We start from the raw sequence: 26,383 nt of genomic DNA, 5'->3' as shown, positions 1-26,383 counted from the left end.
ACTAAAAGAGAGGGGGGAGGAAAAGAAGGGAGAGGGGGGAGGAGAGTGGGAAAAGGACGGAAGGAGAGTAAGAGAGAGGGAAGGGAGAAGAGCAAGGGAAGGGACTGAGGAAAGTGAGAAGAGGAGAAAACAAGGAAGGTGAAGGAGCACGCGGAGCCGCAGCAGGAGGGTGGCTCTGTCCCACGCCCCGCCGCCAGAGAACTGGCTCTGGGGCTGGGTTTCCCGCATCTAGCTGGGCGCGGACCCGGTGCAGCAGGAGCCCACACACACCGGTCCTGTGACGAGGCCGAGCCGGCGGGGCAGGTGAGCGGGCCGGGGCGGAGGGAAGGAGCCGTGCCCCGGGGGGCGGAGCGCGGGGGGCGGGCCGAGCGGCAGGGGGGCGGGCCGGCCAAGCTGGGCTGGGCACTCGCTAGCTCTCGGACAGCGCTCGGCCTGGGAGCTGCAGCAGCTCCGCGCCGTCTGGCCGGGACGCCGGCCCTGCGGTGCTCAGCTCCCCCGGGAGGCGGTGAGTGCCTGGGGTCCGCGCGGGGGCTGCCGCCCGGGTACCTGCCGCCGGGACCCCGGCCCGGGGAGTTCCCCGCTTCGCACGGCAGTTCCTGCCTCGCCTGGCGCCGGGTGAATGAGGAAGCGGCACAGGCGCTGCCTGTCCCACCCCTCCCTCTGCAGGAGGCTCCTTCGTGCCTTGGTTGCGGGTGCTGTCCCCGCTTAGGGGGTGCGCATCTCCGCGGGGGGCAGCGCTCGGTCTGCTCCAGCCTGGGTCTCTCCCTTTAGCCGTCCCCGGGGGCTCAGGTTCCCCTCGCAGCACCGGCAGGGTGGCGGGGGTAGCTGGCTTTGGGCTCAGGACGGGTACACTCGTGTAAGTCAACGAGGGAGCCTTGATCTGTCCTGTCTTCCCCTCCTGGCGGCGTAAGGAGAGACGGTCGGGGCTGCTCCGCAGAACTCGCACCGCTCTGGGGTAAGCAAAGGTTGCCTCTGACATCCTTTGCCGAGGAGATAACTCCTCTATGGCTTCCTGGCTATGTGAGCCTCCATATTTTGTGTAATGACTCCGTGGTGAATGCACAGAAATCAGGGAGTATAAGCGATACCTGTAAGTCCTTCTATCGGCTCGGTCAGTCTTCTTGACCGTTTTGTTTGCTGACTTCGGATCCTGTTTTTCTTCTGGGTGAACTTGCTCCTAAGAGTTACGCTATTTACTTTAGTCCTTTACTTTCCCAGGGTCTTGCTGCAAATGCCTTACTTGTTACATGCTAAACTTTGTTTGCGTGTAATAGCTGGTCAGTGGTGGTTTGTAAATCAGCAAGTGATTTTTGTTAAATCCCTTACTGAATATTTGAGAGTCAGATCAGTAAACCTATTGAAACAGGGGTCTCTGGCTAACTCTGAGCTAAGATAGTGACCATAGAAGCTGATGCCAGTTAATATACATGATAATGGACTTGCGTAACAAAACCTGAATTTAGTACATTTAGAAAGCAGATAAAAAAGTCTTCCTAGCTGATTTGTGTTTCCCCTCTTCCTGAGAGGATGGGAACTGGCAAGAGTACATTGACATTTTTTAAATTGTTGTTGTTGAAATATAGCCAACATGACAATTGATGCCAGTCAAATGGTCCTTGCAACAAATGATGGCAGTCATATAGTTTTTAATTAGGCGTTTTCAGTGATGCTCTTGCTTCAGAAGTGAGGGGCCAGGAAGTAAGGATGATTATACTCTTCTACATGTTAGCAAAAGTTGTTGTATCCCTGTATGTGAGATGGCTCAGCTGTCTGAATGAGAGACTTTTTTTGTGTGGACTTTCTTAGCTTGTTTTCTGGTTTCACTGTGATAATAGTGATCATTAGCTCCAGGAAGCATAGCTAACCTGGACAGGGAAACTTTGTGTTCAAGGAGGAGTCATAATTTAGCCCATACAACTCCAGGAATGCTACAGTATGGAGTAATTTATTTGTCATGTCAGCTAAAGGTTTGATTATAAAACAGCCGTAGCTTCCTTTGATTTGGGAGATGAAGCAACATATCAGCAGAACAGACTTTAAAAATATATATACACCAAAAGCAAATGGGAGCAAAGTTGAGTTTTCAGTGAGCTAAGCAAATTGTAACTATATGACAAGATAATGGAATTCTTACATCTTCAATCCCTGTTCAAATATCTGGAGCTTGTGTAATTTAGGGTTGCCAATTTTGGTTGGACGTATTCCTGGAGGTTTCATCACATGACATAATCTTTAATTCCTGGAGCCTCCAGGATAGTCCTGAAAGGTTGGCAACCCTACACTCTGTGTGTGCGTGTATATGCATTTGTTTGTTTTATAGGCCCCTCTGTGCTGATCCATGGAGGATGTGAGTTGTTACGGTGTCCAATTATTGAGCCTTGTCTCGTTCACTCAAACTCATGCTGTTAATTTTTGAGGTCCTGGGTTCAAATCCTCTCATGTCAGCCAAGATGGTATCTGTCACATTTGCACTTAATATAGATCCTAAATATGGTAATATTAGTCTTTTTAGTCCAGACACACGTATCATCAGTTTTTGTTTCTCAAGGATCACTATTGGATATGCAGCTCATTTGAACCATAAGTATAACTGCTCAGCATGTCAAGCTATAAAATCCCTCGCTATGTGATCAAATATGGATCTTTTGAAAGCAGTTGGAAAACAGTAAAATTTAAGGAATTAACTTTTCTGGTCTCCCCTTTTTGTATGCATGCAATATATGCACACACATACCCCCTACTATATGTATAAGTTCATAGAGGAAACTTCAGAATTCTCCAAAACTTTTAACATTATTGAAATATAGCATTTTATGATCATATCTGAAGTCTTAATTTACAGGGGTTGGTTGGATATTGTGCTATCTCTCTCCTAAAATACCTAGGTAGCACAGAGGAGATAATATTAGTTTGCACATAGGAACTGCCAGGCCCAAAAGTCCATCTAGTCCAGGGATCGGCAACCTTGCAGAAGTGGTGTGCCGAGTCTTCATTTATTCACTCTAATGTAAGGTTTCGCGTGCCAGTAATACATTTTAACATTTTTAGAAGGTCTCTTTCTATAAGTCTATAATATATACTAAACTATTGTTGTATGTAAAGTAAATAAGGTTTTTAAAATGTTTAAGAAGCTTCATTTAAAATTAAATTAAAATGCAGAGCCCCCCGGACCGGTGGCCAAGACCCGGGCAGTGTGAGTGCCACTGAAAATCAGCTCGCGTGCCGCCTTTGGCACACGTGCCATAGGTTGCCTACTCCTGATCTAGTCTAATATCCTCTGAGTTGACAGTGGGCAGGACCAAGGGAAGTGTAAGAACCCCACTGAAGACAAATGGGAGATCATCTGCCTCCCACATTGTCTCACTCTGTTAATCTCAAATAGAGTTTGGTTTAACCTGAAACATTAGGTTTAAAGTCTCTAACAAAATGTTGTTCACATTAACTTTCATAACTTTGGATATTCTTGTTATCCATATAAATGTCCAATTTCTTTTGAATTTTGGTAATTTCTTGGCCTCATGCACACATTTAGGTTAGGTCTACACTGCAATCAGAGGTGTGATTTGCAGTTTGTGTAGGCATACCCATGCTTGCTTTAGTCTAGCTAACCCACTAAGATAGCAATGCAGGCATGGGCTTCAACATGGGCTTTCCAAGTCTGCCCAGTCCCCACAGATACGTATCGGGTTGCTAGCCCGCATTGAAGTCTGCGCTACTGCATCTTCACTGCCATTTTAGTGAGCTAGCTAGATTCAAGCTACAATAGGTATGCCTAGCCAAGATGCAAATCACACCTCCAGTTGCAGTGGAGGCATATGCCCCAAGTGCTTCTTTCACTCGGTACGCTAGCTACTGTTAAATGCACCGGCAAATAATGCATGCTGTGCCCAGCTCCAAAGAAACAACCAGAGAAAGAAATGCCATTGAGTTTTGAGGTGACTGCAGTTTGTCAAGCTGAAGCAGCAACATTGTAGTTTTCCTGAAATGTTCCTTAACAGCTCAACAGCTACTTCAGTAATTTAAAAAAATGTTCAGCATTTCCTGTTTAGAGCAGTTCCTGAAAATGTCTGTTACAAAAATGTATGAGCTAATATCTAATATTCTGACTGATGGATTATCAGTTACCCAAAGCCACAGTGGAAAGTCTGCAAACTTCGGGGAAAGAGTTAAACACTGCAGATTGCAACACACAGCTTCAGAACATTATTTTCTTTTTCAGCTTCTACTTCCAGTCATATGTTCAAATACAATCATTAGGTTCCACAAATGCATCCCCATGCATATACCCTTTATCTTAATCTTTTTATAATACTCTTCTTGACTTAAGGTTCTTTGACTGTCTTCTTTATAAAACCTTCTTATAATGTCCCTCAATTAAGCATTACCTCTTCATGACATTTAAAATATTGTTATTTCTAAAGGGGCTGAGAGACAGAGAGGGTAAAAACTGTACATTTTGGAATTGTATTTTTAAACCAAAATTTCTACAACATGAGAAATATTACTCCATTAAGCACAAATTAAATGGTTTTGTGTAATGATAAATGAAAGCAATCTAATTCTAGGAGTTCAAATTTAGCCGTCAAGTTATTACAGCTGCTCAGTGGCAATGAATGGCTCAATATGAGAGTGTAGGCAACTGTCATCTGTTACAAAGCTCTGTTGATGTAAGGCCAATATAGTTGTTAAATGCAGCATAGAGTCACTGTTTGTCTGATGTGAAGTAGAATTCATAGAAAATAGTCTGAGTCCTGCCCCCCCAGTAACTGAGCCAAGAAGACACCACCTTGTTTAAAACAGTGATTCCTATGCTGAGACAAACCTGATAAAAAGAGATCTCTTAAATATAGGAAGCAATTTACTTTGTCTGGTATCTTGCCTATGCCATATTTGTGAATATATTTGGGGTATTTTTTTTTATAACTTATAGCCTACCTTTTCCTTGTGCTCAAACATACTGTGCAGTCATAATTTTGTCACCGTGGCATTGGTCTGGTGAGCCTGAAATACTGAGATATAATAAATTCCGATTTCTGACCTCACAGCACAGTGAAGAGAAGATGGGCTATGAGGAAGTAAGCGCTGCTTAAACGTATTTACTTTTGTGAGCTTGCAAATTTTGGAAGGACACTTAAACAAAAACAAATCTATTTACTTATCAAAATAATAGATTAAGTAAATATCATTATTAATAACAAAGTTTTTGTATTAAAGCCACTCTCTAAATTGGCTCTAGGCCTAAAATTAGACCTGCCACTCTCGTTTCTGGTTCAAGGACATGCACGTCATGCTGTCCCTCTGCTCTGCTTGTCTACTTAATTTTGGGGAGTAGGCAAGACATTTACGTGTTCCAGATCTCGGCTCTCTAATGAGTTGGAGTTCAGATCTTAGACCTCAGATTTGAGAAAGAGATAAGAAACTCTTCCTCCTTCACCACCAAGATCAGAAAGACATTTACCTTCCACAAAAAAAAAGTTGAGTAGACCAGGGCTTGAAACATCAAACACTAGTCAAAGGCAGATAGAAAAGGTGAAAGAAAAGGAGGGAACCACCAGTGAAATTCCAGAGTAACCCACTTGTTATTAGAAACCCAACTGTCCCACTATCGTTGGCTGTTGAAAAGAGTGCTGGGATTCCTACCAGAATGTTCTCCTTGGACTTTAGTCTGGGCCTCCATCTTGCATATCGGCTTCTGGCTAGTAGGTGCCTAATAAACATGAATGCTCTTTCCTCTTCCATTCAGCCTTGTAACTATTTGTGGAGCTCCACTACTGTACCTCTCGGCAGCTTCCTTTGAGTCCTCCTCTCCTTGAATAGCCTCAATGCCTGAGTTGGTTCCTGATAGTTTCAAGCTGTGCAAGGGGTCCTAAATGCCAGCAGAGAAAGGAACCTGAGTCTTGCAAAAGGATAAAATTAACATACCCTGGTCATATTCACTGTTGCTATTTAGAACCCCCTGGACAGCAGTGGAAAATATCAAGAATAATGCCAATTTGAATCTGTTGTATTTGGCAAAGCTATGAGCAATAGAGACAGTAGAGCTCTCTCTTTGCAAACTCAGAAAGAAAACACTACATTGGTTTACATTGTGTCCTATGTAGAAGGTTATCTTAGCTGCCATAAGCACTAGAGAGTGATAGCCTGACTTATTTATTTTTTCCCCATAGGTACTGATCACCCTGTGTAAAGGGAACTGTGGGTGCTCTCAGGACCTATGACAATCAGGCTATTTAATTTTTTAAAATATGTGTTAGTTTATGCAGAAATAGAGGTATTGGCGCCCACTTGCCAGGAAAAGCTTCCACCTGTCAGAGGCAAGATTTATTTTTTCACCAGACTGAATTAGATTTTGGACCTGTCAAACTTGCTTTCGCTTGTTATCTTTTTTTTTCAATTGACAAAAATTCAGTTAGAATTGATGCTGTTCTAGCTAGTAGGAGGGAGGAGCAGGGAAAACTCCAAAGGTATAAGCTGAGGTGCCAGACTTTAATATTAGTATTTTATAGATGTTTCTTAAATTAAAGGGGAGAGCAACTGCACAAAATTAATAAAAAGCTATAGAATATGTATTGCAGTATCGCAGTCCAGTATCTTTCAGTAACTGTGTTGATGGAAACAAGGAGCAAAGCAGTAGCTTGGCACTCAGTTTACTGGAGAGAATGCCTCATGCTACTCAGCCAGCACCTCAGAAGAGAGCCATCCATTCCTCCTTTGTCAGCAGGACCATGATGATGGGATGCAAGTCCTTTGGGGCTGATGGGAGGGGTTAAAAGTTCATGAAACTTGGGAACATCCTTGATCCATCTGAGAAATAGAGGGCCTTTACAAATTGTTGCAATGTTGGTGCTGAGTGATTTGAGGGCTGGAGAGTGTGTGTGTGTGTCTATTTCTGATTATGGGTTTGTTAAGCCTTTCAAATAAATGCATAGTGTATTGTCACTTAATGCTTAAGGCTGAAGCTGTCAAAAGATTGAGACTCAATGTGAGTTGGGTACTTAACTTGTTTAAAAACCCCAGCATAAATATTAAAACACATTCACCCTTGGAAGTGATGATGCTGTATCAATATGGCTGCTGCACATGATCACACACTAAAATCATTTTCATGTGATTGATATCTGACATTATAAAGTAAAATCAGTTTCTATAAACAGAATTTCAGAACACATCTACATAAATAGAAAATAATTTTAGGTATTTCAGTTCCAATGAATCTGGGTTAACATGTAGTTAGTTTGCCGTTGTGTGCGGTGTTGAAAAGTTTATTTAAGGGTGTTTTCTCAAGCACATTCAATTGGTATTCATGCAGTGATAACTGCTTAATAAACTGTTCAGTGTGTTTCTATGTGGCTGTCACAGATAATTTCATAGAACTGTAGCATAGGTAATGCACCTTAATGGTTTTACCTGGAAAGGGACACACTCAAAGTTGCTAGGCCTTAAATTATACAAGTTCAACTATGTTTTAGAGAGTGTGTGTGTGGTTGGGGGGTGCTTCTTGTCACCTATCTTTTTGAGCGGGCAGAGAACCAAAACTTACAAAAATTTGGCTCAGAAAAGGATTCTTGTGGATTCCAATATGTTACCTGCTTAAAAGAACAGGGCAGATGGGCAAATTACCGAGGAGAACAAGAGATAATTTGGGTGGCATTACAGTCATGGGCGAAGTATTATTAGGTTGTTTGCTTAGTTGGTGTCATAACTATAAAGGGGAAGGGTAACAGCTCTCCTGTGTACAGTACTATAAAATCCCTCCTGGCCAGAGACTCCAAAATCCTTTTCCCTGTAAAGGGTTAAGAAGCTCAGATAACCTGGCTGACACCTGACCCAAAGGACCAATAAGGGGACAAGATACTTTAAAATCTTTGTGTGGGGGGGAAGGCTTTTGTTTGTGCTCTTTGTTTGGAAGATTGTTCGCTCTTGGGACTGAGAGGGACCAGACATCAATCCAGGTTCTCCAAATCTTTCTGAACAAGTCTCTCATATTTCAAACTTGTAAGTAAACAGCCAGGCAAGGTGTGTTAGTTTATCTTTGTTTTCTCAACTTGTAAATGTACCTTTTACTAGAGTGTTTATCTCTGTTTGCTGTACTTTGAACCTGAGGCTAGAGGGGGGTCCTCTGAGCTCTTTAAGTTTGATTACCCTGTAAAGTTATTTTCCCATCCTGATTTTACAGAGAGGATTTTTACCTTTTTCTTTAATTAAAAGCCTTCTTTTTAAGAACCTGATTGATTTTTCCTTGTTTTTAGATCCAAGGGGGTTGGATCTTGATCCACCAGGAGTTGGTGGGAGGAAGGAGGGGGGATGGTTAATCTCTCCTTGTTTTAAGATCCAAGGGGTTTGGATCTGTATTCACCAGGGAATTGGTGAAGGTCTCTCAAGGCTACCCAGGGAAGGGAATTAGCTTTGGGATGGTGGCAGTGGACCAGATCTAAGCTGGTAGTTAAGCTTAGAAGTTTTCATGCAGGCCCCCACATTTGTACCCTAAAGTTCAAAGTGGGGAAGCAGCCTTGACAGTTGGTATGTCATCTAATAATGTGTTTTTACACTTTGTTGACAGTATTATTTTTATTTGTGTGGTGGTAGTTCCTATGAGCCCCCAATCAGAGACCAATGTTTATTTAGGCACAGGCCACCTTTTTCATTATAGGAAGTATCATCCTTCCTTGGTTTGCAAAGGTGATTTAGAGATCACAGGCCTGGTTCTAATACTGGCTGTGTGACCAAAAAACACTTGTATATCTTGACCTCTTGAGGTCCCTTCCAGTCCTATGATTCTATGAAACATGCCCAGCAAGAACAATAGAGGTTTTCCCCCCCAACATAAAAAGTTATACATGTTGGAAGGATGAAAATCTAGTCCTGTGCTGGCTTAACCTAGTTTTTTATTATGTGTTGGTTTCATGAGATGACAGATAGATAGTTTCACCTTTTCGTTCCCTTACTCTTAGGCCCGTTAAATTAAAGGTCAAGTTACATAATAAGCCATTTAGAACCTCATTTTTCCCCGAGTACCTTTGTATTGCAAACCTGTTAAAAGCAATGTTTGTGAATGTTGATTTTTGCACCTCTTATCACTTTAAAGTCCATGGTTTCTTGAGGAAGTGCAGTTTATCTTTGCCACCACATTTTTCTGCCTGCCTAAGAAACTTGCTAAACCTGAACACTCAGTGATTACAGAGTTTGGTCCTCATCATGCCTGTGGCAGCTCGTCTATGTCAATGCACCAGATTTATTTTGTGTCAACATGCAATATGAGCAGAGTTACAGAGAGGAGGAAGTTTGTTTGTTGTGATATCAGACTTGTCTTTTTGTTTGCCTGCTGATTGAAATACATTTCTGGAAACTTGTGGCCAGATATTTAAAGGTATTAGGTGTCTAAAGATGCAGCTAGGCACCTAATGGGATTTTCAAAGGCACCTAACTCCCACTGAAACCAATCGGACTTGGGCACCTAGGTGCTTCTGAAAATCCCAGTAGCTGCCTAAATACCTTTAAATATCTGGCTCTTAGTCAAATATTATGGACTAGACCCTGCAAGCCTCTGATTCGTTCAAAACTCCCACTTACTTCAATGCAGCTTAGTTAGTCTATTGCTAACAGAGCTATTTGGTGAGGTTTTTTAAAACTAAGCTTACCAGGTAGTGTGCATATTTGCCAAAAACTTCTGTTTGGGAATTGATTCGGGCCGGGTGGGAAGCAGGGTGAGGCATGAGGCTTTTTCATTTAAAGAAAACTTGCTGCATGAGAAATTAATAACAATTGAGAAACTCCAGGCCAAATCCTTCCATAGTACCATCTTAGTGAAATACAGGTAGCAAGATTCACCCCTTGCCTTTCATTTGCTGTCAGGGCCGGCTCCAGGCACCAGCTTGCCAAGCAGGTGCTTGGGGCGGCCACTCCGGAGAGGGGCGGCACGTCCAGCTATTCGGCGGCAATTCGGCGGACGGTTCCTCATTCCCGCTCGGAGCGAAGGACCTCCCACCGAATTGCCGCCGCAGATCGCTATCACGTTTTTTTTTTTTTTTTTTTTTCGCCTCTTGGGGTGGCAAAAACCCTGGAGCCAGCCCTGTTTGCTGTTGTCAGAAGAGAGTCGGTGATGGAGCTGAATGACCATCATTCAAGTACTCTGAAAGGTTTTTATGTTAAAATGAAACTAGCTTTTTTAATTGTGAGAATCTCATAATAAAATTATAGCTTTTGTAATGCCTCCTGGATGACTTTGCATTTGGTTGGCTCAACTAAGTAACTAAAGAAGGGAGTGTTTTGTATCTAAATTTTTTTTAGTGTTACTTGGATTACACTGGTGTAAATGCTGATTTGTGGCAATGACATAAATATATGTCAGATAATATTTGAATGGAAAACCTTTTGTCTATGTAGGATTGATTGCTTTTTTTAAACAGTTTCTGATTCATTTAAATACATGTAAGAAAAGAACACAGTTGATGTATTTATTTCAGGGTGGATGGGTGTTTTCCTCTTGTTAAGATCTCATGCTTTTGACAGCAAACTTTGCTTCCTTTATAGATTCACATTGTGATTCCTACAATAAGAACTAAAACCCCATACAGTCATACAAGTATGTGTGCATGTGATGGAGTAGGAGTTGATTTGACTAAAGATGCTTTTAGTATTGACAGAAGACTCTTCAAAAGTACCTGGAGATCTTTGCTGCAAAAATACCACATTTCTCATACTCTCTAGTTCAGTGATACTCAGACCTCAGTGGTTCAGCATTATCGATCAGCATTACCCAGAAGAGCCATAGTAGTGTGAATTAAATGTTTCATTTACTGTTGTACTATATATTCATATTTAAACAGTATGACAGAGGAATTATATATACACAATATTCTCACAGTAAAACGACTGACCAAGTATTATTATTTTATCAACTACAATTGGTTAATAACATAGTAAAAGCATCCTAATTGGTTAAAACTTAGATTGGCTAATAATTAAATCACAGTGTTTTAATATCAAGTGCTGCAAAGAGCTGTAGGAGAAACATTAAAGAACCACTTGGGACTCGCGAGCCTGCATCTGAGTATCACTGCTCTAGATTTTAGGTGTGCGGTGTGATCATAGAGTGACTTAATTCTTTATCATTCAGTTTGCTGATGCATTAGAGCTCTGTTAATGCAGAATTTCCAGTGGCTCCATAAAAGTTTCACTCTGCTCTTATGCATCTGTTGGCTAAGGTCTGTGGCTTTCAGTGAACTAAAAAAATTCATACCAAGATAAGATCTCATCAGGAAGTTGAGAGTTCACTAATAATGTCCTTTTCTTGTGTCCTTTTCTTGTGTTCCTTAGCAGCTGTCTAACGCTGACTCTTGTCATTTCAATTCAGCAAGTTTATCCTGGTTCACCTGGGGATTATGTGGCTCAGGTGCATAAGAGCACAGCTGAACTGACCCAAACTTGGAAGTCAGCTGATGGCCCCAGTTGTATATGGATCAGAGAAGGAAATAGCCTCAGTGCTGGGATCTCCCCCCTCCCAGTCACACCACTACAGAAAAGGGGACCCCGTCTCACCAGTTCTCCAAACCCAGCGCAGGGGGAAGGGGTAGAGAATGAGGGGCTAGTAGGCAAGGCTGCAGAACTCTTATCATGCCCCCTCTGACCCAGCAGAAGTTCAGCAGAAAAAAACAATACAGCCTGAATCTATGTTCTCATCCAGAGATCTCCCTGCCCAAAGGGACCACCCTGGCCATAAAGACTCCCTGATAATGCAGCTCCAATGGAGCGGCTCTGCTATGGAACTGGGGGCTACTGGAGGCCAGAGCCACTGTGAAGAAACAGGGCCTGCTGCAGATCCCTGAGAGCTTGCCAGGTTAAGGGAGAGTCTGTAGTTTATTCCACAGTGGGCAGGGAGGCTACCCCTCCACTTCCCTCCTATTGGAATAGTAGAAGAGGAGCTTTTTGAGGGATCCTTGTAGAAACTTCCATCTTCTAGGGACTCCTTATACAGGCTGAAGGAGGGAATGATTTGGGCCAAAGGGTTTATAGGGCATTCCTGTTGACTTCCTGGGGGCTTGGAGATTTCGCCTGGAATCCTCTTTATTTAAAAACAAAATACCAACAACAGACTAATTTCTACAGAATGAGCATTAAAACTGTGGAATCTACAGTCTGCTTGTGCCCTGCCCCTCCACCTCTAGTTGAACCAGGCTGTTAACTTAGTTCATGATGACTACTCCCTTTGCCTGCAGTAGGCTGAACTTGCTTCTTTGTGTAAGCACTTTAGGGATCTCTTGCAATTGGAAGGTGTTTATGAACCCATATTTCACTCATTCATTTAATCAGGAATGAATCTCATTGTGACAAAAGTTGTTTTTTCAAAGAGAATATCTGGCAAGTGAGGGCATAGTTTCATTTTACCTCAAATGAAGGTTCTTGGCTAGAAAAAAAATGACACCAGGCTCTTCTGTTTGCTTTGTATGATACTTTTTAATGATTATTTCCAGACTTCTCTGGTTTCCAAATTAGTAGTCCTCTGGGTCCCAAATGGTCAGCTGCCAACCATCCCCACAGCGGTCTTACCAGCAGAGCCATTGTACCAGAACTTGCATGTACACCAGAGACTGAACTCATTGCATCATGGGGGCCTGTGAACATGGCCACTGGCTCTTGTTAGGCCAGCCCATGACTCTGCCTCTCTTGCATTACACTGGAAAGAAAAGGGGAAACTTTGGTTCATTCTGACCTCAGCTGGCTCCTCCTTTTCTCCCTCTGGTGAGGAGCAGAATGCCCAGAGTGGTCTTAACTCCCCTCGTTGTAGGGAGCTAGCAGTCATGTATACAGGGTATCAAGCTACAATGAACAGGAATGCTGCTTGTGCTCTGGGAAAGGGGAAAGCCAAATTTTTGCTCCTGGAGAGCCGTATGAGAACTGGGGGATGGGGCAGCATGCATGGAAGGGAATGGGGACTTGTGAATGAGGAAAAGCAGGAACGTGGAGGCTGAAACAGTGGGAGGGTGTCATAATTGGGGAGGCTGGGATCATGAGAGATTATAGGACTGGAAGGGGCCTTGAGAGGTCATCTAGTCCAGTCCCCTGCACTCATGGCCGGACTAAGTATTATCTAGAGCAGCCGTTTGTCTAACCTTCTCTTAAAAATCTCCAATGATGGGGATTCCACAACCTCCTTAGGCAATTTATTCCAGTACTTAATTACCCTAGAAGTTTTTCCTAATGTCCAACCTAAACTGCCCTTGTGATTTAAGCCCATTGCTTCTTGTCCTATCCTCAGAGATTAAGGAGAGCAATTTTTCTCCCTCCTCTTCGTAACAAACTTTTATGTTCTTGAAAACTGTTATCCTGTCCCCTCTGTCTTATCTTTTTCCAGACTAGACAAACCAGTTTTTTCAATCTTGTCTCATAGGTCATGTTTTCTAGACCTTTGATCATTTTTGTTGCTTTTCTCTGGACTTTCTCCAATTTGTCCACATTTTTTCTGAAATGTGGCGCCCAGAACTGGACACAATACTCCAGTTGAGGCCTAATCAGCACGAAGTAGAGCAGAAGAATTGCTTCTCGTGTCTTGCTTACAACACTTCTGCTAATACAGCTGAGAATAATGTTTGCTTTTTTTTGCAACAGTGTTATACTGTTGACTAATATTTAGCTTGTGATCCACTATGACCCCCAGATCCCTTTCTGCAGTACTCCTTCCTAGCCAGTGATTTCCCATTTTGTATGTGTGCAACTGATTGTTCCTTCCTAAGTGGAGTACTTTGCATTTGTCCATATTGAATTTTATTCTATTTACTTCAGACCATTTCTCCAGTTTGTCCAGGTCATTTTGAATTTTAATCCTATCCTCCAAAGCACTTGCAACCCCTCCCAGCTTGGTATCATCTGCAAACTTTATAAGTGTACTCTTTATGCCATTATCTAAATCATTGATGAAGATATTGAACAGAACTGGACCCAGAACTGATTCCTGTGGGACCCCGCTTGATATGCCCTTCCAGCTTGACTGTGAACCAGTCAAGATCCTAGATGATTACTCTCTAGAAACAGTTTTTCAGCCATTTTTGCACCCACCTTGTAGGAGCTCCCATAGAATGGGATGCTGAGCCAGAGGAGAAAACAGAACTGGGAGAGCGAGGTAATGGGTGAAGCTGAACTAAGCTAATGAGGAGCCTGGGATATAGGGGGAACCAACCTAGTGCAGAATATGGGAAATCATAATTATCCTGAAAAACCACAGAAGACCAAGTTTTCAAGCCATATGGTGCTGCTTATAATTGCTGATCCAGGTTTATCTGGGATGCAGCATACCAATGGTATTCTCACATGCTTTCTGGTGGTTTCACTAAATATCTGGGAACTCTGTTTTTTATTATAAGGTTCTGGGGAAGAGCTGAAAGAGAGCACACTGGGTTGGGGGGAAGTCAAGCACTGCTACTTTGTAAATTCTATCCTCTATTTCGCATTAATGTATAAACTGTTTTTCTTCAGGGAATGGCCCTGATGTCCTTAACAGTCTCCAAAGGCAATCCCAGAGCTTTAATGAAATATGTCTGCTGGACTGATCTTCTGACCTATGTTGGGTATTGTAGGTTGGATCGATCTACTTTCCTTTTCCAGTGGGTAAAGATAAGCAAACGTAGCTTTGCTTGAGAGAAGCATTTCTTTAAAAAAGAGAAGTTATGAAATATTTGTTCCCACAGATTTTATGGCTGTTGTATCTCATTATGTTGTTAAGACTTGGAATTTACCCTCGTGTCCTAGCTGGGGAAGGACAGAGACGGTGTGGACTTCTTGTGGATGAAAACTGTTGTAATTTAGAAGCTTCCCCCATGCTTTCTTGTGGTGTTTTGTGTCTCATTGTCTCTATTCTCTTATTTGTTAGCAATTATGGGCCTGATCTTATTTTGATTAAAGTTAGTGATAAAAATTTCACTGACTCCAATAAGAGTAAGGTCTAGCCCTAAATCCTTAGTTCAGTCAAGAGATGGTAACTGTTTGCAGTTGTGTATTAAGCTCATCAGGCATGCAATTGGATTTTGGAAGTGCATTGTGTCGCTCATCCATTATTCACTTAACTTCCAGCCAGAATAAAAATATGTTGCAAATCTTATTATACAGTTGTTCTCATTTCAAAAGCTGCTGACACTATAACAGGCTACAGCAGAACTGGCTTAACAGGTTGCATTTTTTTTCACATAGGTGCTATGAAGTAACTAACTTGCTATATCAGGTTACATGCTATATCAGATTGCCTTTGCCACCTGAGTGTAAACTGTGTTTGAGAAAATTTATGTCTATAAGTAGGTGGACTTTATTGTTTGCCCAAGGATCCTGGATGGATTTTGTTTCTAAATGTTTGCAATGTTGTAGTTATGTTGGTCCCAGGATATTAGAGAGACAAGGTGGGTGAGGTAATACCATTTATTGGACCAACTTCTGTTGGTGAGAAACAAAAGCTTTCGAGTTTACATAGGACCCTTCTTCAGGTCTGGGAATCATGTTCAGAATGTCACAGCTAAATACAATGTGGAACAGATAGTTTAACATAAGTAGTTAACACGTATTGTAAGATTATGACCTGAAGAAGACTCTGTGTAAGCTTGAAAGCTTGTTTCTTTCACCAACAGAAGTTGATACAATAAAAGATATTACCTTACCCACCTTGTCTCTCTCATATTTTAAGAGACCCCGTTCAGGGTGATGTGGCCAGTTAACCCCTCTGCAGTCATAGGACAAAAAAAGAGGGGTTAGTGGGGATTGTTGTAAAAAGCCATAAATCCAGTGTCTTTATCAAGTCCATGATTTTTAGTGTGTAGCAAAATTATGAATTTAAGCTTCCAGGCTCATCTTTTGAAGGTGTTGTGCAGGTTTCCTTTGAGGACAAAGACTGAAAGGTCAGATGTGGAGTGATTGCATTGTGTAAAGTGTTCACCAGTGGGAGATATGGTGTTTTTCTCTTTTATCCGTTTTCTGTGCGAGTTCATTTGAGAACGTACATAGTTATTATTGGGACATTTAGTGCACTGGAGGAGGTACACTATGTGTTGTGATAGGCATGTGATAAGCATCTTTTATGCAAAAACTCAGAGCTGTGTGAAGTATTTGTATTGATCCTGAAACTGTAAATGAATGTGAGTGTAGTGGTAGGGATCAGGGAGCATGGACTGAGTTTACTTGAACCAGGAACATAGAGAGATGCTTTTGCGAGCACCTTCCAAACTTAAATGCATTTTCAGAGCCCACAGTTTGCTGCTAGTAGATCAGAACTGCAAGCTAGGTCATTGCTTATATTTCTGGTTAATTCTTAAAATGGCTCAAATGTATAAATAAGTCTTTGCAGTATTCCATTTTGATGGAGATGTTGGATGAATATTTAATCCTTAAGGCACACGGAGGGAGTCCGTCTATTTTTGTGAATACTTTTTAATATGTAGTAACTAGAGTTCCATGTTGTGTATACATGTTCCATGTATATCTTGTTATAGCTAATTTCTAGATATGCCTAGTTCTTTCTCTCACTTAGGCCTTATCTATATTAAAAAACTGCATTTGTGTAACTAAGGCCATTTAAAAATTGTTCTAGGTAAGCTGGTGCAAGCCTCTAGCATAAATACACTTAAGTTTCACTCTTATTTAAATTGGTCCAGCTATTTTTGATAAGGCCATGTCTACTGACACAAGTCCCATTGTCTTAGATAAAAATCAGCTTTATGTTGATTTAGTTAAATCAGAGCAAAGCCTGATGTGGACATCCATCAGTCGACACACTTGTAAACTGATTTGCCACAATTATTTGTACTGAATTAAGCTAAATTGACATAAGTCTCTTATAAATTGATCAGAGTGTAACTTCAGGAGTGTCCAGGAAAAATCTGTCCCTTCTCCCTTTGGCCACTTGGAATAAACAATAAGAAAATCCTAAAGGAATAGGATGGGACATAGTTCGGTCCTCTGTAGAATTTGAGATTTTTACTCATTGATAAGGTTGGTTAGTTGTCATGGCAGAAGTGTAAACATTAGAATTTTAGCTAAAAATACTCTAAAAATCATGATGCACCCACCATCTATTCAGTTTTGTCAACGGGAGACGGTCAATTTGAAAATCACTTTTTTTTGCCAGAAAATGTTATAACTACAAGAACACTCTTGATATTTCTTAAACATTAAATACCACTTGCCTGTTTAGTTTGTGTTAAAGAGAAGACTTTACAAAACTCAAAATGATGCATGCTATTAAATACCCCTATATTTGGATGAGCAAGTATAAAAATATGTTGACTGGCTCTAATGCTATAAATACCATGTCAGCAATGGAAGAGAAAACAAACTGAAGTAGGATCCAGGGAGATAAAGGGATATAATGAGAGACAGAGTGATGTAGCAGATAGGGTGCTGAGCAGGGAGTCAGGAGATGTGGATACTATTCCCAGCTTGACCACTGAATTGCTGTGTGATCTTGGGAAAGTCAATTTCTCTATGCTTCAGTTCCTCTTTGTGTGAAATAATAGTCCTCTTTTCTCCCACCCTTCAACTGTATTGTTTGCCTAGATAGTTCCCACCCTGAAGAGTTTACAATCTTTAGGCTACAATAAACTGATCTTCATCTGAGTTGCGCCTCTGGGTGCTACTGTCTTAAAAATAACAATTAATCATTAAGAGATATTGCTGCCTGACTAATTTGTCTGAAATACAGTATTGTGTCAAGGCTTCTAATGAAATGAACACAAGGTAAACAATTCTGCAGACACACAAGGTTGTAATTTAAAGATGACATTTAAAGGCAAAACAAATAATGCTTATGTACCTTTTTTTCCTTTTTGCTGCTTTATGGTGCATAAAGAGGATCCTGAAAGTTTTGGTTTTTTTAACGTTTTTTTCTTTCCAACTTGTTTTATGCTTACAGTATAGTTTCTCTTTATGTGTGTGCATGACCTGGTAGACAAGATCTGCACAAGGAATTAATTTGGGGAAGTTTTATTGCCTGTGCTATACAAAGGGCTGACTAGATGATCGCAGTGGTCCCTTCTGGCCTTGGAATCTGAGTCATGTAAGGTCTCCAGTGAAAGCCTATGCGTCACATTTACAGAGATGCAATTTCTTCATTACAAACTTCTTGTAACATATATCATTCCAGGAAGCAGAGAATGTTCTTTAAATATGCCTTGTATGAAAATTTGTTCATTTTAGAAGCTAATAACTCTTGTGGGTAAGTAATTCCTTTTCTTAACGAGGAGTATGTTAGGACAGGAGTGTGTTTGCAGCTTTTATTCCTTTTATGTAGGCCCGAGAATCTAGGTGCTGATTGAATTTGACAGAATAATACATGGTGGTTTCAAAATGCATCTAACACTATCTCTGCTGTAATTGTCAAATTGGACATTGAATTGACTATATTGAGCAGAATGCTGGCAATCTGTGATGTCTGTCTGTTTACAGGCTTTCCACAGATGTTGCTGAATAGCCAAGAATATAAACTTCTGTTTTAAAATAAAAGTTTTAGATATTTTGGTTACATGTTCTTACTGCGCAAATCTTCACAGTCCAGAAGAAGAGACTGAATCAGTAACTGTGACATCATTGTTGCATAGTGGGACATTGCAGAACAGCAGGGTGCATGGAGTAGCAACGGGGATGGATGTCATGGGATGTAAGGAGGAGTCAGAGACTTTTTCCCTAAAATTTCACACTTTTGCTACCGCCAGTTCAGATCCACTAATCCTTTAATGAGGTAGGAGTACTAGTGTAGACAAGGCATTGGTGTCTTAAGCGCTGTTGTCTAACTTCAGACCACAGCCAAAACCAGTTGCCTCTGTCCTTCAGTTAGGCTTTAGACCCTATTTATGCTGAAAATGCAACCAAATTTAGCTACTTTTGTTAAACTTTGTTTTTGCCTAATTGTGTTCTAATACCTGGTTGGTCCAGCCTCTCTGGATGGAGGCAGATAATGCCATAACCCAGTGGTTCCCAGACTGAGGTTCATGAACCCCTGGGGGTTCGTGAAATGTTACAGGGGCTTCTCAGGGAAAAATTCCCTAATGGCGGACAGAGCTGTCCCTAGGGACCTCGGGCAGCACGGGGCCAGCAGCCCGGAGCCCTTGGACTTTCAAGAATTAAGCAGATCAAAGCAAGCACATCTATTACACTGAGGAGATTTAAACTTCAAGACTCCTTATAAGAAATGGAAAGAGAGGTGAATATTTTTTGCTGTTTTTAAAATTAATTATTATGAAGAACAAGTTTAAGGTTTGTTGTAACGTGCATTGGTTGCCTGGACTGCTCAAGACCTGAATGCTTGTGTAGGAGGAACTCTTTGAGTTGGCTTCTTAAATATCTTCATGCTGTTTCACATCTGATACTCCTTGATGAAACATAGGAACCTTGTCTTATAACAGGCTTATTCAAAGTGATACAAGCTATGAAAGTGAGATCTTGGATGAATGTTGCCATTTTCATAATGTAATAAAAATACTGTAATGATAAATAATAATTAATTATAGTGTGTAATAAGCATGTCATAAAAACATTTTATATTTCCAAGATCACTGCTTTTATAATTTATACCCAGGTAAAGGAGAAAATACCTGGAAATTTCATTTTTAGGAGGGGGTTTGCGAGACTTGACATTTTATTGAAAGGGGTTCACAGGTTGTTAAAGTTTGGGAACCACTGGCATAACCCAAATGATTCAGTCTGGCCTGAACAGTCCTTTAATAGCTTTTAGCAAAACCAGAGTTTAATAATGTTTAATTTTGTTTTCTACTACTATAGATGGGCACGTTAAGGAATCAGTCGGCGCATGTTGCTTAACCAAATATTGTAGCTTGTTTAATAGTACCAGCATTTCAGTGTTCACAGCTAGCCTCTGATGTTAACACCCAGTGCTAGAGTTTTTACACCTCGGGGGCTAAGTTCTGCTTGCCTTTCCAAAACAGGTAGTCCTGTTGACTTCAATGGTTAGGCTGTTCACATAAGCAAGGCAAGCAGGATTTGGTCCTTGGTTTTGCTGCTGCTGCTTCGTCAATCTGGAATTGCCTGATATGCATGCCATCCTAAGAAAAACTTATATTTGAAGTCGAGGACTTTTGCCACAGTAAGGAGTGTGGTCCTAAACCAGGGCCTAATCCTGTTGGGCTCCTGTAACCCCCAGTGAAGTGAAGAACAGGGTCCTAAAACTGTGTTTACACCGAGGCCTTGTCTACGCACACGTCTGCACCAATTTAGTTTAACCAGTTCAAACCTGTGTGTAGGCTCAATCTTATTTAGATTTGAGTTTGGTTTAGCATTTTGGTTTAGCCTAAAACTGTTCCTAACTGACGCTCTAAACTGAAATGAACCTGGTTCAAACCAAAATAAGTGTGTCCACACAGCCTTTTGCAAGGTTTCAACTAAATCACTCTGAAATCAAAGCTTAAGGTAAACTGGTGTAAATCTGTGCTTAGACAAGCCAGAAGGCTGTATTTCACTAAAACTTTTCAGGCATGTAATTCCCAATAGGTGCACTCCATGGCAGCACTGTAGTGGAAACTGTAGTATAGGCAGGGCTTGTATTTTCATCGCCATGCTTAAAGCAGAGCTAGACTACATGGCTACTTGATTCTAAATACACCTGAGCTTTTCCTACACTGCAGTGTCTTACTGCAGTGTCTTCCGTCAGTGGGGCGGCACCTGTTTGGAGTTACGTGTCTGAAAAGCCTTGTGTACAAAAAGCCTCAGAGAGGAGGAAAGCACAATTCTGAGTACGTCTTAATTTAAGAAAGAAATGTAAACCTACAGGTGTAATTGCTTGTATAGTTCTGCTATTTCTATTTTTGACATGATTAACATAATTGGCAAGAAGCTGACTCTTAAGTTTATGATTTTAGGAAATTATTTGTTTTAAACCCTGTTCTAATTCTCCTACTGTTTGCTGCACTCCATCTTTGTTTTCTAAACCTTGTGTTCTTATGCCTGAACTAGCTCCAAAGTTTCTTAGATTAGCACTTCTGCCTCTAAATGACTTATTGTGGAAAGAGTTGTATTTAATTTTTAAACCAACGCATTCTAAATTGTGTCTCTGCTGAATAAAATAATCTTTGCCAGAGTTGTTTGGCATTAGTTTCTGTGCACTGCACAAGATATAAGAAGCAACTAGTCAATAGCTACTTTAAGAAACTTTCCTGGTTTTCATCTATTTTGTCCTTTTCACAGAAGGCTGATAAGCATTCAAACTGTATATGATCCAGACACACATTATTAATGTATTTTATTTCCCTCTTTGTCCAGCATATTCTTTTCCATTGTGTGTGTGCTGCTTTATTACCCCCTCCCCTCCACTTGTTAAAGGAAATGCTAGCAGAAAGTTGTTCTAAGAATTGTTTGCCAAAGTTTATATAAAATTCACCAAATCAATCATTCTGGTGATCCACTTCTGAAGCTGACATTCCTGCTATATCTGAACTGCTGATTGTGAACCTTTCCACTGTCCGCATCTTGACTTCAGGGGACAGGTTGCCTTGAATTCAGTGTAATTCCTTAACATCAATACATAACCAGTGCAGAAATTATCAGTGATATTCGCAAGAAAAATCACTGGTAGGCTTGTAATCTTCAAAGGCCTTATCACTCTGTAGATGAGGTTATCTCTCATAACACCAAAGCTACCTATTTTTTTCTTTTTATGTCCCAGAATCCTTTGTATACCATCCCAAAGTCCTTTGCAGTTTTTCAGCCCAAACTTTCCAAAAATCTGTAATGTCTAATTCACTTATGTTTGTTGTGCTTCATCTATTCATTGAAGATAGCAACACGTACTGTGCATTGAACTGGATAATTTCACTTTAAAAAAAATATGGTATTTACATTTTGTCACTCATTTCTTGTATTAATTACACATTCCCAATTACTGTATGTCCAATAAAACTAATTACTGTTAGCATCGCTTGAGATACACCATGATCTAACACTCATTAGAATGTGAATGTTTTCTTTTCTGACTTTCTTGAAGTGAAGTCAACAAAGATGTGGATACTCAGCATAAAATTCAAGGGAACAATACCATAACTTATTAAACCCATTCTGCAATGTGTATAGTTCTTAATTTAATGAATTGAACTTGTCATCACTTAAATTGTTTAGGAAAATGCATTACAAAACTGATATTATATCAGTGCCAAATTTGTGGAGGAAAAATACAGGACTGCAATGCATTCCTGTACAATCTCACCGTTTAAAATATATTAGGGTATGTAAGTACTGGTTCTTTTACAGAATCTGTTTTGTCCTTATAGCTAAATTTTCCTCTGTATGAAAGGGTCTTTGTTGTGCTCTGTGGCTCTTTCTGCAGTTGATACACAGGGCTAGGGTTTTTCTGTTAAGGGAAAGTTGGCTAGACTGGATTTGCTTGGTGTAATAAAATTCTGGGCTAGAACAGAGCCCGGTCATGAAAAATGTAACAGATTGGATTTTATTCAGCTGGTAAATTTGGACCTTTAACATGTTCCTGCTTATCTCTCTCACTCACCCTGACTGAAGTACTGCACAAGCAGTAATCAGTTAATGGTTCTGAGAGAGATTATGGAGCCAGTATTACGGCTGCAACTTCACTGTACGTTTTAAGCCCTGGTTTTTTTGTGTTGTTTTCCCCGCCTGTAGAAGAGGCACAGTTAAACTTCTTGTGGCCTGAATGTTCTCAGAGGAGAGAGTGACTTAAATCTTGCAAAAAGCTGTCTGGGTTACAGTGTAGTGAAAATGTAACTTCTGACTTTTGCAAAATATATCTAATATCTTTTGCTCACTCCTAACTCCATCAATGGTTTGGTTTTATTACAGTAGAACCTCAGAATTATGAACACCTTGGGAATGGAGGTTGTTCGTAACTCTGAAATTTTCATAACTTTGAACAAAACATTATGGTTGTTCTTTCAAAAGTTTGCAGCTGAACATTGACAGCATACAGTTTTGAAACTTACTATGCAGAATAAAAATGCTGCTTTCCCTTTATTTTTTTAGTGGTTTACATTTAACACAGTACTGTACTGTATTGGCGTTTTTGTTGTTGTTGTTGTTTGTCTTCGTCTCTGCAGCTGGCTAATTGCATATATGAGGGGTGTGGTTGACTGGTCAGTTCATAACTCTGATGTTTGTAACTCTGAGGTTCTACTGTACAACCTTGTCATAAACTTAAGTCTTCTGTCACCTAGTGCCTGAAGGGTATTCTGAACACATTTTTTTCTCAAAATGGGAACCTCAGATTTAAGTATTATTGGCTCCAGTGACCAACAGAAAAGGTGTCAAGAACTTTTCAATTAATTGGACCACATACACTTAACTGTTCAGATTTTTGTTGGTAATTACAAATTTAAAGGGATGCTATCAGGATAAAAACATATTTAAAAAAACATTTCCATATGTGGTGTTAATACAGTATTTTAAATTATTGAAGGTCCCTTTATTTTTAAAAAACCTTTTTTTAAAATTTGTGCTGTTTGTTTTTCATAGTCTGAACTGAAAAAAGTGCGAAAAATTAAATGGACTAGTAATCCTACTTTGTTTTTTGTGCAAGATGTAAGTGCTGTAGTATTTGGGTTGCAATCAGTGGGGGAATATTAAGGTCAAAACTTTGGAAGGACATTTAAAAAAAAAAAAGTATGGATACTAAATTTTGCAAAAGCTTGGAAACATAAGAAGACTAAAGTTTAGCTTAACCTATCAGGCTCTCTCTTTTCATGCTGGTATCACAGGTAGCTGCAGACAAACCTTTAATCTACTTATTGGTAGAGAACCAGTGAGAAAAACTGTCAGACCCAGTGCTGAGCAGCTACAATGGATGCTTATACTTGAAACCCCTCCCAGAGCACATACCTGCAGCTATATCATCATTGTGATAGGTGGCTTCAAGAACAATATTGCCCAACCTTTTTATGATGTAACTTTTACTGGCAACTTGTCAGGATTGGAGAATTGCTCCTAGTTTGCATATAACTTTGCATGGTCATATAAAAAATAAATGCACACAACCATCTTTGATAGGTGAATAGAAATTGCTTGTTCTAGTGTTCACCATCAATAAAATAAGCTTCCAATAACTGATCAGCTAGGTCTTCCCCTGCACTTACAAAAGAGAGACAAGCCAAAGTTCTCTTTTGGCTGCATTTCAGTAAAATCTTTCAGATTAAGTACAATTGTACTACGATGCTGTTTGCATGGGGGACTACAAGGAAAATCCGGGTGCAGTAGAAACTAAGTACTGATGACACAGCTGTCTCCTAATGAGAACACTGGAGGTTGTGAAGGGATCACAGAGATAACCTGCCCTTTATGTAGTAACACAACTTTTAGGTATTTGTTTATTCTGTACTTTACTGTCACTTTCACCCTCATTGAGTGAGAAAATCAACTCCCCTTTACACCACTGCTATTTCTGTCCTTTATTTCTCTTTTTTCCTCCTTCTTCCCTGTTTCCCTCTCCTCTGTTCTTTCTCCTGCATTTCCTTTCCTATAGGAACTCCAAATTCCCACCTCCCCATGAGCTTTACTCTTACTTGATTCCCTAGTTGTTCTGCTAAAATGATCAGCAATGAAATAGTTTATGTTGACACTGAAGCAACATCCCTGGGCTTTAGAGCTGACAGTCCAATGAAATTAATAGAGGTAAGGGAGTTCACACCTCTGAGTTATTGCCTGCAGACTTGGACATCACTGTCCACTTGGAAGGTTTTCTTTGCAACCATGAGGGCTAGAAAGGCACTTGAAAAAAATGTAAAATGAAATCTGATTCAGTCCAATTTTATGTCCCGCATGCAACATAAATACATAAAGTAGGAAGAATATTTGATAGCTCTGGCCTAAGGGTTATAGCCACAGTGTCCTGATCACATTCTAATTATATGTTGTTCTGCCTCCCTAAAGGCCCCCAGTAGTTTACAGTATAGTCTTAATTTCCCATCCTAAAACAGCATTTGATTATTTGTTCCTGCGTTCCACCACAGGCTCCTTTTCTGTGTGGGTAAGAATTCCTGAGGATGTAATATTGCAATATTCATGTTTTTGCTCTTTTTAAACTTGTTTTTGAAATTTCTGAACAATTTTAGTTGGGTGTTAACTTCCAACATGATGTACTGTAGGAAACACTTAGCTTAATTGTCTGTCTGCCAAGGAAAGGGACTTGAAAGAATTGTAGTCTCCCTTAGAATACACAAAAAAGTCATCATTCTCTCAGAACAAATTATGCTATTGTTCATGTTCTAACTCATTACAGTGATGTTGCACCAGTTGTGAGTAGATAACTGTTGTAATATTCTGGGAAAGTTTTAATCATTCCATTTGGAACTCTCTCATTATCTTTATTATGAACCATATGTACTAATTCAAATCAAGTTGTTCTTGACCTTCAATGTGAATGCACAAGAGAATGAGGAATATGCATTTCAGCTTGACTACTTGCATTCCCTGTTTGTGATGCAGAAAACTTATCTCTTCCTATTATTTGTTACACCTAGTTTATCAGGAAAACCAAGAAAGGGTTTCAAACTGACACCAGTACAGGGCTCACTAAGTGGGATTCTGATCAGTTTCACAAACCTGCCAGTTGTGGTGTATGCAGAGAGGTATGTGCTGCACCCAACACTGGGAATTTGGTTTGTTGCAGCTAAGAAGCTGTGATTTTTAACAATGCAGCTGCTTTTGATTTGCAGAGCTGATAACTTAAAAAAAAAACTGGATGGAGAAAAAGATACTTAAATGTAAACTTTAAGGACATGTCAGATTTGGGCCTGTAAAGGTTGAATTGTATCCCTTGACGTTTGAACTGCATATCCTGAGATTTTTCTGTAGTCGGGCTGCAACAGAAACAGATAATTGTTTAGAAGGGGTGGGTTGTTGTGCAGTACTTCCTGAGAAAATGCAAACCTGATGAGAGAGAGGTTCAGACATCATATTTTTCACATGGTATCTATAGACTTCAAGGGAGGGCCAAAGATGCTTTTGTGGTACTATGGACATGCTCTGCATTCTAAGTAAATATAGCTAGATGCTGAAAGCTAACGTAGTGCTACCTGTGTGGGACTTCAAAGAGTTAAAGGCTTAGTAGATGAAAAGTCCTGGCATGTGAACCATCTCACTTATAACTGCAGATGTACCAAGTGGCAGACATTCAAACCTCCATGTAAAAGGTAAGATAATTGCTTATTATTGTGTCTGACCATGGAGGAAAAGAATAAATTGCAATATAGGCTATATAATCATGGGTCATTTCTACAAAATGCAAGGAGGACCAAGAGGACATTCATCCCTGGTGTTCTCTCCATTGAAGATATATATAATCTCACTCACACACTGTTAAAAGAATATTGTTAAGCTTGCAGAGTCAAGCTCTCAAAAGTTATGAATACCAGAAATAAGGTTGCTTGTGCAACCTTAAGTTAGC

The 26,383-nt window shown here is 40.4% G+C and overlaps 1 protein-coding gene across 2 annotated transcripts in view; it reads left to right on the top strand.

Annotated features, from left to right (window-relative positions):
- The first annotated feature begins 439 nt into the window (after nt 1-439).
- PRKCD (protein kinase C delta) overlaps nt 440-26,383 on the top strand; it is a 146,511-nt gene continuing 120,567 nt past the window's right edge. For both annotated transcript variants that reach the window (XM_024195678.2, XM_024195676.2), the window contains exon 1: nt 440-505. The gene's annotated coding sequence lies outside the window, so the exon portion shown is untranslated. The remainder of the gene's footprint in view (nt 506-26,383) is intronic.

This window comes from Terrapene carolina, unplaced genomic scaffold (genome assembly GCF_002925995.2).
Source record: "Terrapene carolina triunguis isolate 2854851 unplaced genomic scaffold, T_m_triunguis-2.0 Scaffold232, whole genome shotgun sequence".
Taxonomy (NCBI): Eukaryota; Metazoa; Chordata; order Testudines; family Emydidae; genus Terrapene; species Terrapene triunguis.
This window is presented reverse-complemented; position numbering and strand designations above follow the sequence as displayed.